The sequence below is a fragment of the Oncorhynchus gorbuscha genome, linkage group LG16, assembly GCF_021184085.1.
Source record: "Oncorhynchus gorbuscha isolate QuinsamMale2020 ecotype Even-year linkage group LG16, OgorEven_v1.0, whole genome shotgun sequence".
In the NCBI taxonomy this organism is placed as follows: Eukaryota; Metazoa; Chordata; class Actinopteri; order Salmoniformes; family Salmonidae; genus Oncorhynchus; species Oncorhynchus gorbuscha.
Window position 1 is genome coordinate 72444042 of NC_060188.1, and position 15280 is coordinate 72459321.

The 15280-nt window shown below is 46.1% G+C and overlaps 1 pseudogene; it reads right to left on the minus strand.

The window, feature by feature from the left end:
- Nucleotides 1–319: 319 nt before the first annotated feature.
- LOC123999816 lies at nucleotides 320–14884 on the minus strand (annotated as a pseudogene).
- Nucleotides 14885–15280: the final 396 nt, after the last annotated feature.

Here is a 15280-nt window from a genome sequence, read left to right on the forward strand (position 1 = left end):
CTTGCTTGAGAAATTGCACTTTGCTAAGAAGCAATTTTTGTTTATTCTTGACCATTTTAATTGAAAACAATCACAGTAAGGTACTTAATTGTTACCCAGAAATGATTTGATATTGAGATAAAAACGGTTGAATTGGACCTTTAAGAGCAGAAATTAATTACATGTTTAATCCAGAATTCATTAGTAGAAGCCGCTGAACAGATGGAAGAAATTCTGGGAAGTCCCTCCTGGTCTGAATCAATGGGTTTTAAGTTTGGATTATTACAATTTACCGTTATCCAAAGGGACGCACGCAGCCAGGCTACAAAACTGTCTTTTATCAGGTGGCCATTTGGCTGTAGGTTTTGATATGGTTTCTCAGTGCTGAAATGTGCAAATAGATATTGTAGAGGGATGCAAGAACACAGTACCATGACCACGAGAGTTGAATAGGGACTCCTGTAAACATACATAAGAATCCTGCTCCGATTACGATGTTGCCGTGGTGAGGGTGGCAATCTAGAACAAAGTGATGGTCTGGTGTAACCTGCAGGCAATCAGAGAGCATGCATACTCCTATTAAAGTCTCCTTGGTACCTTACAGTACCTTGTGTACAGTGCATTTATCTTCATTTTATCTACAAGCGTAAATCAAGAAAATGATGAGTCAATAGCTCGGTTTCCATCTAATTGGCTACAGCTTTTCACATGAATATTATAAAATCTGCATAAAAACAATATCCCACCAGATTAAAATGCTGTGCGTGATGACATAATGCACACGAAAATAACTTCTGCGTTTAAATTCCCATGTACTGAACCCCCCCCCCCCCAAGTTAAATGGGTTTCCATCGCATTCTCAAATGTTTGGTTATATAGTGAATGTACCCACTCTGGTCTTGGCACATGTGCTCTCATCAACAGCTTGCACAATATTTATTGTAAAGGAACATTAAGGTCATACCCATGCACTTTCACTGACCACACTGTGAAGTTCATCATCATTTATTTCATATGTTGCCTAATAAACTGCATGCTTTCCTGAGTCGTAGTGGGAGGACCACACACCACATCGTTACATGACTGGTGATGGTTATTATATCGATGGTTATTATATTAATGGTTAATATAGCGATGGTTATTATATTGATGGTTAATATATTGATGGTTATTATAGCGATATTTGCGCATAAAGCCTTTTCCATTGCCATTTCTTGCATAATACATTTTACCGACACAAAAAGATCCAACCTTGTCAAGCATGTTTTGTTTCGTCAACTTTTGGAAAGTTTACTGTGAAATTAGTTGTTTCCATCAGGCCTGTCCTGACATTTTGTATCAGACATGTACAGTACTGTACTCCAGACGTGGTGCCACAGGTTCAGAAGTGGTGTTTGTAAGTGTCTTTTCTGAGGCCTGGAGTTTTTCCTGATCATATGACCTGGTCAAGTAATAGTCTTGGCCCTATTCATAGGCTATGACAGGGTCCAACATTAGCTAATCTACTGGCCAGCACAGAATTTATACTGGTCTGGACATGGTGTAGTTTTTAAATGCATTGTGGTCATGCAGGACCTATAACCCTCAAATTCAGCTCTGAACCTTGAAGCCAGTTCCAATGCTTTTACTTATCAACAATGCAGTTCAAGAAATATAGTTAAGACTTTGTTCTCAACGTTGACATGAGCACGTCCGCCATCTGCCCGTCACAGTTGAAACTGCGATTCACCCGTGAAGAGCGCACATTTACAGCGTGCCAGGGGCCATCGAAGGTGAGCATTTGCCTACTGAAGTCGGTTACGATGCCAAACAGCAGTCAGGTCAAGACCCTGGTGAGGACTACGAGCACTCAGATCAGCTTCCCTGAGATGGTTTTTTGAAGGTTTGGTTCGGTTGTGCAAACCCACAGTTTCATCAGCTGTTCGGGTGGCTGGTCTCAGACGATCCCGTAAGTGAAGAAATCGGATGTGAAGGTCCTGGGCTGGCGTGGTTACGCCTGGTCTACGGTTATGAGACCGGTTGGATGTACTGCCAACTTCTTAAAAAGGACGGTGGAGGCACCTTATGGTAGAGAAATTAACATTAAATTATCTGGCAACAGCTCAATATTTAAGGTTTACTTTTGTAAATAAATCATTTCAGTGAGTAGATTGATGGGTGCTTCTTTTTTCTCAGGACAGCTGGCGTGTGCTGTGTGAATGTACATGTAGCTATCCACTTCTGTACTGCTCCAGATTTGGTGACTTACAGGAATATAGTGTTGCTTGATTAATGGCCAATCATATTGCTCAAATACAAATAGCATGACTCTATGTGTAGTCTTCAATGGTTTTCAATGGTAGACTGCGACAGAGAAGGTAAATATTATACTGGAACGCAAAAATGAGCTGAGAAGTTACTGGACTAATCGGTGCTTTTGCTTTGAAAGTGGTGTGAAGTGCTAGGAAAAATGCTGTCTCACCACATGTTTCTGGAAGCTCTGCTTTACTTGCATTAAGAGGTTGGATGGAAACCTGGTTATTGTTTAAGCCATAGCCGGGGGAAGTAGGGGTGCTGAGGGTGCTGCACCACCCTTTTTTTCCCCTCACGAAAGTAGTGCGCTGGGCCTTTACTAGTCCTGTATTAGTGGACTGATAAAGCCGCAATCCCCCCTCGACAGAAACTTATTAGCAACCCCACCCCAAACATCTTCCCGCGGCTATGGTTGAAGTACATTGTTAAACCACTACTGAAAATGTGTCCCTCAGTGTTCTCTCTTCAATGATGTTGTTTAGAGTCTCTGAGAGTTTGCCACATGCTCTCATCCTAATTATATGAATCCAATCCAAACTGGATTGTTGAATGCAACTTGTGTTTCACGCTCAATTCAGCCACTCAACAGAACATTGTAATTATAATGTCATGAATGCTTTTAGAATTACATATTCAATAGTTTTCGGGACTTTATAGCCACTACTAATGAAATTGATTGCTGTCAGACAGCAAAATCTTTACTTAGATTAGTGAGGATTAATCCATTTAGTGAATAGGTTCTTTCATTTTAGCTCTGGTTAACTTTAGTACATGGACATCAGTAGTCTGACTGTGTACAGGCAGCTCTCCACCAGGGCTGGTTCTGGCTCCAGTCCAGAGAGGTAGAGGGACACAAACTGGGACAGGAAGAGAATGTCCATCCTGTCCGTCTGTCTGACCCTCTCCTTATGTTCCATCTCACTGCCCCATGTGATAGCAGTTCTGAGGAACACAAGGCCGATAGCACCATTTAATTAACAAACAGCATACAGCAAATTTTAAATACCCGTGCATCCTTAGAGATTTTTCTCTGATGAAAATGACTTGATTTTAGAGGACAACAAGGGTCATTCACACTCTCTACAATAGTGTGTTTAAATAGGAAACACTATACCCTCAAAGCCCTCAAATAGCGTCCTCTGTGTATTCTCTCCTCACAATAGGGATCTGATTACAGTGTGAAGGAGTGTTGCTGTCAGGCTATCCCCTCCATAGGACAGCAGTTATTTTGTCCAGGGAAATGGCACTAATAGTTGCTGCATTATTCAGTGTCAGTAAGTGACACTTTCTGTATCCAGGGTGTGTCACAGTGTTCCTCACCTTCATCAGGCCTGGGCACTCATTGGAGAGAAGGCCATAGAAGTGGTAAACCGCTCCCTCCTCTCCCATCTGGACGAAGCAGGGGAAGTGGCTGATGACATATGTGCCCGAGGCCGACAGATTTAACAGACCTTCCTCAGAGGGAACACACCCTCCCTATAAGCTTCCTCTGGAGTTACTTGTGCTGTAGTTAACTGGTATTTCTACAGTTTTCTATAGCTTGTCTGGTAGTCTTTCTATAGCTTGTCTGGTAGTCTTTCTGTAGCTTGTCTTGTAGTCTTTCTGTAGCTTGTCTGGTAGTCTTTCTGTAGCTTGTCTGGTAGTCTTTCTATAGCTTGTCTGGTAGTCTTTCTATAGCTAGTCTGGTAGTCTTTCTATAGCTTGTCTGGTAGTCTGTCTATAGCTTGTCTGGTAGTCTTTCTATTCCATAGTTTACATTCATGTAGTCAACCTCTCTGTATGTTCACACCCTTGTGACTCTAATTGTCTCGTGTTTTCCCTGGACAAAGGATCTGCACTTCCACAGTAAGACCTGGGAGATTTGATTATAAATCCTCTTAGTTACAGAAATATAGAAAGTATTTTCTATCATAAACCTGCTGAGGGTAAGGGAGAACAAGTAGAGTTATTTATTCTGCAGATGGACAGTCCATCTCCCCCAGAGCATGTTACTGCCCTGTGTCTGACTATGCAGTGTCTGTCAAAGACACAGACTGCTATAACTCACTGCGTATTGCCTCAGGAGGGTGTTTAATAAAAAATAAGTTAAAGTACAGAATCATGCTCTTCTTACCTGGCAGAAATCCTTGAGTTGTGTGGTACACACACTGTGGAATGTTTGTGTATGTGAATGTGCGTGTGTATGTGCGCGTACATGTGCATGCACATGTGTCTGTAGTGGTAGTTGTAGTCCAATATGGGCCACCAGTGTGTTGGCTCAGTGCCCAGCTGTTGTGGTAGTTGTAGTCCAGTATTGGACACCAGTGTGTTGGCCCAGGGCCCAGCTGTTGTGGTAGTTGTAGTCCAGTATTGGACACCAGTGTGTTGGCCCAGGGCCCAGCTGTTATGGTAGTTGTAGTCAAATCAAATCAAATCAATTTATATAGCCCTTCGTACATCAGCTGATATCTCAAAGTGCTGTACAGAGACCCAGCCTAAAACCCCAAACAGCAAACAATGCAGGTGTAGAAGCACGGTGGCTAGGAAAAACTCCCTAGAAAGGCCAAAACCTAGGAAGAAACTTAGAGAGGAACCAGGCTATGTGGGGTGGCCAGTCCTCTTCTGGCTGTGCCGGGTGGAGATTATAACAACATGGCCAAGATGTTAAAATGTTCATAAATGACCAGCATGGTCGAATAATAATAAGGCAGAACAGTTGAAACTGGAGCAGCAGCACGGCCAGGTGGACTGGGGACAGCAAGGAGTCATCATGTCAGGTAGTCCTGGGGCATGGTCCTAGGGCTCAGGTCCTCCGAGAGAGAGAAAGAAAGAGAGAAGGAGAGAATTAGAGAACACACACTTAGATTCACACAGGACACCGAATAGGACAGGAGAAGTACTCCAGATATAACAAACTGACCCTAGCCCCCCGACACATAAATAGTCCAGTATTGGACACCAGTGTGTTGGCCCAGGGCCCAGCTGTTGTGGTAGTTGTAGTCCAGTATTGGACACCAGTGTGTTGGCCCAGGGCCCAGCTGTTGTGGTAGTTGTAGTCCAGTATTGGACACCAGTGTGTTGGCCCAGGGCCCAGCTGTTGTGGTAGTTGTAGTCCAGTATTGGACACCAGTGTGTTGGCCCAGGGCCCAGCTGTTGTGGTAGTTGTAGTCCAGTATTGGACACCAGTGTGTTGGCCCAGGGCCCAGCTGTTGTGGTCGTTGTAGTCCAGTATTGGACACCAGTGTGTTGGCCCAGGGCCCAGCTGTTGTGGTCGTTGTAGTCCAGTATTGGACACCAGTGTGTTGGCCCAGGGCCCAGCTGTAATCACCAGGCTCTCTGGCCCGTAGACCCCACTTGCTGTCGTCACGGTGAGTGAAGAGCCGGGCTGGACTTCTGTAACCTTATCACCATCCTTAACACTCCTCCAAGACTCTGGAACTGTCTCTGGGAATCCATGGGACAGATGCAGAGATATGGGGAAAATCCTCTTACTTCCCTTAGCAGTCCAATGGGCCTGTATCAAATTCACAGAGGAGCCTGACTAAGATTTGAACCTGAGTCCCTGTGACTGTTACAGATGTAGGATCTTAATTTGAGTTAGTTTGCTATAGCAGGAAAATAATCCTGCAGCAACAGGAAATTTTGATTATATTTTTGTGGGATTGATACATTTTTCATGAGGGAAAATAAAGTCTGAAATTGCAGTGGAAATGACACATTTCAGAATACTTTTTAAACCTCAAATATACTATGTTTTAAATGTCCCACATTGCAGGAAAGTTATCCTGCATCAGGGTGATCAAATTAAGATCCTACAACTGTAGTCCAATCCTTATCCATTACACCAAGAGGTCTGAACCTCTCTGCAGGGTCATTAGGTGTTGAACGAAGGTTGCTTCAGGGGTCCTTCCTGTACCTTGCTGCTCTGAGGGCCTGGCCTGCATACATGACCCCAGCTGTGTGTCTATGAGGGCCCCCTCCCCAGCCAGCAGGTTGACCTAAGGTAGCCTCTGGCTGAACTCCACTGATCCCAGGGTCTCTGTGGGAACCTGGTTTCTCTCTTTGACTGAACTCTCCAGTGCTTCTGAGCTGCTGGAAGTCCACGTCATCCTCAGGGCTCTTCACCAGGATACCAGTACGCCTGGGAGTGGGATTGGAAGAAACCAATTAAGTCCTCAAGTGTGTAGATGCTTGTGTATCATCAAGAGAACATTTTTACTCTTACATGAGGCAGTTATTAAAGCATCCTGCCTACAGTGTCTAGTAACAATAATGACACAGCATAAATGCTCATTGCACTTTTGGCTCAGACAGAACTATTAATTTCCTATCAATACCACTATTACTGCACTGGCCAACTTCCTCAATCTCTTATTTCTGACAGGTTTGTGTTTTATGCAAGTTTGTTACATGTGCATACAGTACAGTATATCATGCATCTCAGTGTACTGTTGTGCAGTTGGGCCACCCAGGACGGCAGGCCCTCTGAGAGGCTGCCTCTAATTGAGTGGTCTGGGTGATGGATGGTCTCCGGGGCAATGTATGACTGCTGTTTTCTCTGGTGCACCCGGTGCGGATGGCCAGCTGTGATGCATGTGCAGTGCCCCAGCCAGGAGAGTGCTCCATTCATCAGCTTCCCTCTCCTCTCCCTGACCCCCGCTCCACTAGGTGGGTGTAAATATGATCTGCACCCCCAGTGCGGCCCACCCGGCCCTGAGTGATGGGCACAGTGTCCGGGGGCTGACAGAGGGCACCCAGCCTGGATGGCTCAGCTAGACTCAGCCAGGCCTCCACCCCCACAGCCCCCACAGGAAAAGCACTCATCCATCCTCCTCACTGAAGGATCCATTAGGCCGGTGAAATACAATCCAGGAAACTGGTATTGCTCACCAAGATTTACACAGCCCCCCCTCTGTCTTTCATTGTCTCAATGGTTTTTAAAGGTCAAGGACATCCCTGCTTTAAGGCCCACGCCTCAGCCCTTATATCATCCTGTATATGCCTTAAACTGCATATACAAGATGATGCTGGGGTTCAAATGCAGGATGGAAGTCAGTTGACCCTCTATAGTCTATTAAATCAAACTCCATATGTCATTGTTTTTCTTGCCGGTTTTGTAGCATGTTATTTCACTGTTCTTTCCCCCTCAAACAATCTCTCCCATACTAACATAACCTCACCAGATGCCTGTGATAGGTCAGTGAGCTGGAAAGGTGTCCTATCAGCTTTGGTTTGTGTGTTGCTAAGTCTAGTCCAGTGAGAACCGCCTCACGGTGACATGAGTGAACTCTCTCCTGTCATATCTACTCATGTCAATAAACACAGTAAAAAATAGGCTAAGTTCAGGGCACTCTGTGGGAACCTAGTTCTTCTCTCTGCCTGAACTCCTCTGGTCCCAGGGTCTCTGTGGGAACCTAGTTCTTCTCTCTGCCTGAACTCCTCTGGTCCCAGGGTCTCTGTGGGAACCTAGTTCTTCTCTCTGCCTGAACTCCTCTGGTCCCAGGGTCTCTGTGGGAACCTAGTTCTTCTCTCTGCCTGAACTCCTCTGGTCCCAGGGTCTCTGTGGGAACCTAGTTCTTCTCTCTGCCTGAACTCCTCTGGTCCCAGGGTCTCTGTGGGAACCTAGTTCTTCTCTCTGCCTGAACTCCTCTGGTCCCAGGGTCTCTGTGGGAACCTAGTTATTCTCTCTGCCTGAACTCCTCTGGTCCCAGGGTCTCTGTGGGAACCTAGTTCTTCTCTCTGCCTGAACTCTTCTGGTCCCAGGGTCTCTGTGGGAACCTAGTTCTTCTCTCTGCCTGAACTCCTCTGGTCCCAGGGTCTCTGTGGGAACCTAGTTCTTCTCTCTGCCTGAACTCCTCTGGTCCCAGGGTCTCTGTGGGAACCTAGTTCTTCTCTCTGCCTGAACTCCTCTGGTCCCAGGGTCTCTGTGGGAACCTAGTTCTTCTCTCTGGCTGAATACCTCTGGTCCCAGGGTCTCTGTGTGAACCTAGTTCTTCTCTCTGGCTGAACACCTCTGGTCACAGGGTCTCTGTGGGAACCTAGTTCTTCTCTCTGCCTGAACTCCTCTGGTCCCAGGGTCTCTGTGGGAACCTAGTTTTTCTCTCTGCCTGAACTCCTCTGGTCCCAGGGTCTCTGTGGGAACCTAGTTCTTCTCTCTGGCTGAACACCTCTGGTCCCAGGGTCTCTGTTGGAACCTAGTTCTTCTCTCTGGCTGAACTCCTCTGGTCCCAGGGTCTCTGTGGGAACCTAGTTCATCTCTCTGGCTGAACTCCTCTGGTCCCAGGGTCTCTGTGGGAACCTAGTTCTTCTCTCTGGCTGAACACCTCTGGTCCCAGGGTCTCTGTGTGAACCTAGTTCTTATCTCTGCCTGAACTCCTCTGGTCCCAGGGTCTCTGTGGGAACCTAGTTCTTCTCTCTGCCTGAACACCTCTGGTCCCAGGGTCTCTGTGGGAACCTAGTTCTTCTCTCTGCCTGAACTCCTCTGGTCCCAGGATCTCTGTGGGAACCTAGTTCTTCTCTCTGGCTGAACACCTCTGGTCCCAGGGTCTCTGTGTGAACCTAGTTCTTATCTCTGCCTGAACTCCTCTGGTCCCAGGGTATCTGTGGGAACCTAGTTCTTCTCTCTGGCTGAACCCCTCTGGTCCCAGGGTCTCTGTGGGAACCTGGTTCCTCTCTCTGGCTGAACTCTTCTGGTCCCAGGGTCTCTGTGGGAACCTAGTTCTTCTCTCTGGCTGAACTCCTCTGGTCCCAGGGTCTCTGTGGGAACCTAGTTCTTCTCTCTGCCTGAACACCTCTGGTCCCAGGGTCTCTGTGGGAACCTAGTTCTTCTCTCTGGCTGAACTCCTCTGGTCCCAGGGTCTCTGTGGGAACCTAGTTCTTCTCTCTGCCTGAACACCTCTGGTCCCAGGGTCTCTGTGGGAACCTAGTTCTTCTCTCTGGCTGAACACCTCTGGTCCCAGGGTCTCTGTGGGAACCTAGTTCTTCTCTCTGGCTGAACTCCTCTGGTCCCAGGGTCTCTGTGGGAACCTAGTTCTTCTCTCTGCCTGAACACCTCTGGTCCCAGGGTCTCTGTGGGAACCTAGTTCTTCTCTCTGCCTGAACACCTCTGGTCCCAGGGTCTCTGTGGGAACCTAGTTTTTCTCTCTGCCTGAACTCCTCTGGTCCCAGGGTCTCTGTGGGAACCTAGTTCTTCTCTCTGGCTGAACACCTCTGGTCCCAGGGTCTCTGTGGGAACCTAGTTCTTCTCTCTGGCTGAACTCCTCTGGTCCCAGGGTCTCTGTGGGAACCTAGTTCTTCTCTCTGGCTGAACACCTCTGGTCCCAGGGTCTCTGTGGGAACCTAGTTCTTCTCTCTGGCTGAACTCCTCTGGTCCCAGGGTCTCTGTGGGAACCTAGTTCTTCTTCAGGGTGCTCCTGAACTACTGAAAGTCCACATCCTGCCTACAGTGCCTAGTAACAATAATGACACAGCATAAATGCTCATTGCACATTTGGCTCAGACGGAACTATTCATTTCCTATCAATACCACTATTACTGCACTGGCCAACTTCCTCAATCTCTTATTTCTTACTCTCTCCAGTATAATGTGTCTTTCCTTCTTCATCATTTCCTACATTAAGATGAAGTAGCAGCAGTGTACCTGAACAGTGTGATATTAGCCCCGGCCTCCAGTTTTGCTCAGAGCTGGTAGCACTCCTCCATCATGTGGGTGTTTTCCTGTTCATAAGCCTTCCGGATGATCCTGGTCTGGTCAAGGGAACTCCCCTAGGAGTGGGGCAGGAGCATAAAATTCAGAATTAGAATACTAGAATGGACATGAACCTTCTTATGATGGGATAAAGGTCCACCATTTTGGTCAGGGAGTTGGTCAACCATGGTTTGCCAGTACTGTAAGATATTGTGTAAGATAATGTGTCAAATAATGAATTTGAAGAATTTATCTGCACTGTATGTTTGTTAGCTAGCTAGCTAGTCAGTTCTAGTAATTGAATGGTATCTTTATGGGCAGGAGGAACGCAAGAATGACACTATAATGCCAAATTGGCTCAATATTACAGCAACAGTTCATATTGCTGTCTGAAGTGCTCAATGGCCAGTGATGAGGAAAAGTTATCACTAATAAACTGATATTGCCTTGTAGCTTTGTGCTTATCCTGCAATGATAAAACATGTACTTACTGCCTCTTACTGTCAGTTGAGCAAGGTCAGATGTGTACATACTACAGTGAGTTGAAATATTAGGCCATTGATATTAAGAATTGAATTCAATAAACCATTTTAATTGTAACTAATTCAATTAGTGTAAAATTAATGTGGCATGTTATTGTCTTGCAAATGATCCATTATGAGGCACAGATTGTTTTATTTAACACATCTGCCCACCTTCTGCCACCTGCAGTGAAGGGTTGGCTGTTATCATACGTGAACATTCCCCTTCCATTCCCCTACTTGAACATTCCCATTGTTTGTCTATCCATTCAGATGGCAACATTGATAAAGTATTTTATCCATCAGCTGCAGAAAGTATTGATAGCTGCTGCCTTGCAAATAACTTGTGGTATACTGTATGTGGGTTAACTCTCAGCGTATGTTTCTCTTTTATCGCTATCCAACCTGTGGTCTCGCTTGGCCTGACTTACTGGTAGAAACACCCAGGTCCCAATTGTACAGCTACAAGACTGGCCTCATTGGGTGGATAATGAGTTAGTTACAGACCTGTTTCAGCAGCAGAATAGTTATTTATTTTGTTGCCAGGTGATACATGGTGAAGGAGCCTTGGATCCATGCTCCTATAATGATACAGTTGTAATTCGCTGAGCTGACATTGTCTCTGATCTGGTAGTGGTGGTACGACACACTGCTCTGTAATGAGTGTACATCTCTACTCACCTACTGTGTTGTACCTCTCCACCTCTATGATCCTCTGGGCAAAGTTCTCAAATTATTTACAAATGAGCCTGTCAGACTGACCATTTGCACCACAGCACTCTTTGGATAATTGGAGGGTCATTTACGCAATGGGGATGATATAGATGTATTGTGTATGGAAGATATAATATAGCAATTTTACTGGATTCATCTGATCCTGTCTCACAATCTCAGCCGCAAAGAAACTGTCAGAACCTAAAGAATAGTTGGAGAATATGATATGACACCGTGAATATTGATCTTATCTTTGTGAAGAACTGATTGGAACTACATCTGTTATGAGGCAGCTCCTTTTAAGAGGCAGTCTCACTCTGACATAGCTGATTTATCAAAAGACGATAATGATAACTGTGATTCTCTTATATCTTCAAAACAGTGAGATGTTATTTCACACCCAGTGCTTGAGCGTCACAATGATTTATATTCAAAAGGGCACTGATATTATTTTCCAAATAGGCCTAGATACACAGCTTTATTGACGAGATATACTATGAAGTTGCAATCACCCTTCTCACAGCATTAAAGCTACAACACACAGTCAGCATGTTTACCATCATCGTAACATTGAGATTTGCACCATACACATTGACAGTCGGAACATAAAGAAACAAAATCAAACTGGTGATACAGCAGTGTCAGCATGCAGATTCACTTTGATTTATTCATGAGACATTACTAGACATTTTGGTTGTTGTTTAGTGATGTTGTTGTTCTCCTGTGCAAATAGCAAGGTTTTCACACATTGGCTCCATAATCAATCATACGCACAAACACACACACACACTGATATGACACTCAGGCATTCCAATTAGTTCCACATCTACGTATTCATCATAGAGGGGAATAACTTGTAGAGTATTGGCTGGCTGGCTTTACTCTCACAACAAACTACCCAGTTGCAAAATCTCAAGTGTTTTTCCCCACTATTCGCTTGATTGCAGTTTCATTGTAATGTGGGCAGTGTAAAAGTAACGATACCTTAATAGAAAATGACTCAAGTAAAAATGAAAGTCACCCAGTAAATACTGCCTGAGTAAAAGTCTGAAAGTATTTGATTTTACATATACTTAGGTATAAAAAGTAAATGTAATTGCTAAAATATACTTAAGTATCAAAAGTAAAAATCCTTTTACCAGATGGCACAATTTTATTGTTTAATTTTTATTTACGGATAGCCAGGGGCACACTCCAACACTAAGACATAATATACAAACAACTATTCAAAATGTAATGAGTACTTTTGGGTGTCAGGAAAAATGTATGGAGTAAAAAGTACATTATTTTCTTTAGTAATGTAGTGAAGTAAAAGTAAAAGTTGAACAAGAGCACTGATTATTTTTGGAGTGGTTATGGAACGGAGTGGGAAGGTGTAACGGCTCCGACAGCACTGGAGAGGCGGGAGACTCCGGCAGCGCAGGAGAGGCGAGGCGCACTGTAGGCCTGATGCGTGGTGCTGGAATATAACCGTGCACACCACTGCATAACACGGTGCCTGCCCGGTCTCTAGCCCCCCGGTAACCACAGGAAGTTAGCGTAGGTCTCCTACCTAGCGTAGCCCTACTCCCTGTGAGCCCCCGCCCCCCCCCCCCAAGGCATTTTTTGGGGCTGACTCTCGGGCTTCCATCCGCTACGCCGTGCTGCCTCCTCATACCTGCGCCTCTCAGCTTTGACCGCTTCCAGTTCTTCCTTGGGGCGGTGATATTCTCCAGGCTGAGCCCAGGGTCCTTTACCGTCCAGTTCGTCCTCCCATGTCCATTTCTCCAGGTAGTGCAGCCTCTGTTGCCTCTCCTGTGGCTCCTGCCTGTTGACACGCTGCTTGGTCCGTTTGTGGTGGGTGATTCTGTAACGGTTCTCTTGTGGTGAAGGAGAGTCGGACCAAAATGCAGCGTGTAGATTGCGATCCATAATTTAATAAACAAACGTAACACGAATCTAAATACAAACACTACAAAAAAACAATAAACGTAACGAAAACTGAAACAGCCTATAATTGTGTACACTAACACATAGACAGGAGCAAGGACACTAAGGACAATCACCCACGACAAACTCAAAGAATATGGCTGCCTAAATATGGTTCCCAATCAGAGACAACGATAAACACCTGCCTCTGATTGAGAACCACTCCAGACAGCCATAGACTTTGCTAGATCACCCCACTAGCTACAATCCCAATATATACACACCACATACAAAAACCCATGCCACACCCTGGCCTGACCCAATACATAAAGATAAACACAAAATACTTTGACCAGGGCGTGACAGAAGGCTTCTGGGAACCGGGTGGCATAGTCACAGATCACCAATATATACTTGTAACCTGAGCTACTCTTCTCCAAGGGTCCAACAATGTCCATTGCAGTTCTCTTGAATGGGGTAGAGATAACTGGCCTTGAACATAGAGGAGCCCGGTCAGACCTACGGACAGCACTGGGTTTCTGGCACGTGGTGCATGATTTGCAGTAAGTTTGTACATCAGTATACATGGAGGGCCAAAAGAAACGGGAGCCTAAGATAGGTCTTATGTTGCCCTAGATGGCCTGCCCATGGAACTGTATGTGCAAGGTTGAGAACAAGTCATCTATAGGTAGACGGCATCACCAACTTCCTGCTATCTGCCTCTGATCCAAGGTAGAGTATGTGGTTGTCTACCGTGTAAATCCCCCCACATGAAGATTGACTGTCCCCAGCTAAGGCCTTGTCAAACAAACATTTCAAGGTTGCATCAGACTTCTGCAGTGTAGCAAAATTTTGCGGAACATCCCATTACACCTCTAAGGAACATCCCATTACACCTCTAACCCAGACACATCAGCAACAGGTACAGGGGTTCCCACATACTTCTCAAGACGCCGCTGGCAGAGTGACTGTCTGGGCCCTTTGGTTCCCCCCTCGTACAGACTATCACACAAGTCAGGCAGAGGTTGTAAACCAGCTTTGGCCTGGGCACGAGTGACAACTGAACATGACACCTGAACATCAGACTTGCCAACTGACTGCTCACATAGCTGACCCCCCACACTTCCCAACAGATCAGAGAGTACAGGCACATCCCTCCCCAAAATCATCTCAAAAGGTAGCTTCTCCATTACCCCAACTTTGAGAAGGTATTTCTGACCCTGAATCTCAACTGTGAGCTCAGCTGTGGGCTGTTGTGACTGGTCACCATGGACACATTGGATCAGTGTCTGGTGACCGTAATCAATGTCATAACAGGTACATTACATTTTCTGATCAACGACAGGGAACTGCCGGTGTCAATCATTGCAGTAAGACTTCTACCATTCACTGTTACATGTACCAAGCCTGACCCTTCCCGAGTCTGTCTATTCTGAACACCATCCCCCTCTCTGGGTACATAACAATAACCTGAGAGCTTGGGTTTACGTAGCGGACACATTGAAGCTTTGTGCCCCTGCTGCCGGCAGTAAAAACAGGTCAGAGCGAACTGCTTGATCCCTTACCTCCCAGACACATAATCCCCAGAGTTACCTCCACCATCTCTGGCGTCTCTGATATCCCTTGTGTCTCTGAGACTCTTTGGAGCAGGTGCTGCAGGTCGTGGTGGTCCCCCTTTATGTGCTTTAAGGTACTGCAGTGCAAGCTTGGCCGCCATAAGCCCGCCCTTGGGCTCGTGCTCTCGGACCCAGGTTCGAATGTCGTGTGGTAGAACTTGTAGAAGTTGCTCGAAGGATGATGACATCACCGATTTCGTCCTGTGTCTTCTCCTCCGGTTGAACCCATCATCGGTAGAGACCCTTAAGGCGGTGGTACATCTCCGTCGGCGACTCACCCGATGGCGTCGATGCCGCTCTGAAGCGTTAACCGTAGGTCTCTGGGGAGATGTTGAACTTCACCAGCAGCGCTTCCTTCAAGCCCTTGTAGACGTTGGACAGCCCCTCATCCATTGCTGTGTAAGCCTCTAAGGCCTTGCCCGTGAGCAATGGGACAAGCGTGCAGGCCCACACTACCTCCGGCCACTGCCACGTCTTGACCATGTGCTCAAACCTCAGCAGGTAGTTTTCAATGTCCCCCCCCTGCTGGTATGAGGGCATCTTTGGCTCCTTCCTCAGGAATGCTGGAAGATGGATGTTAACAC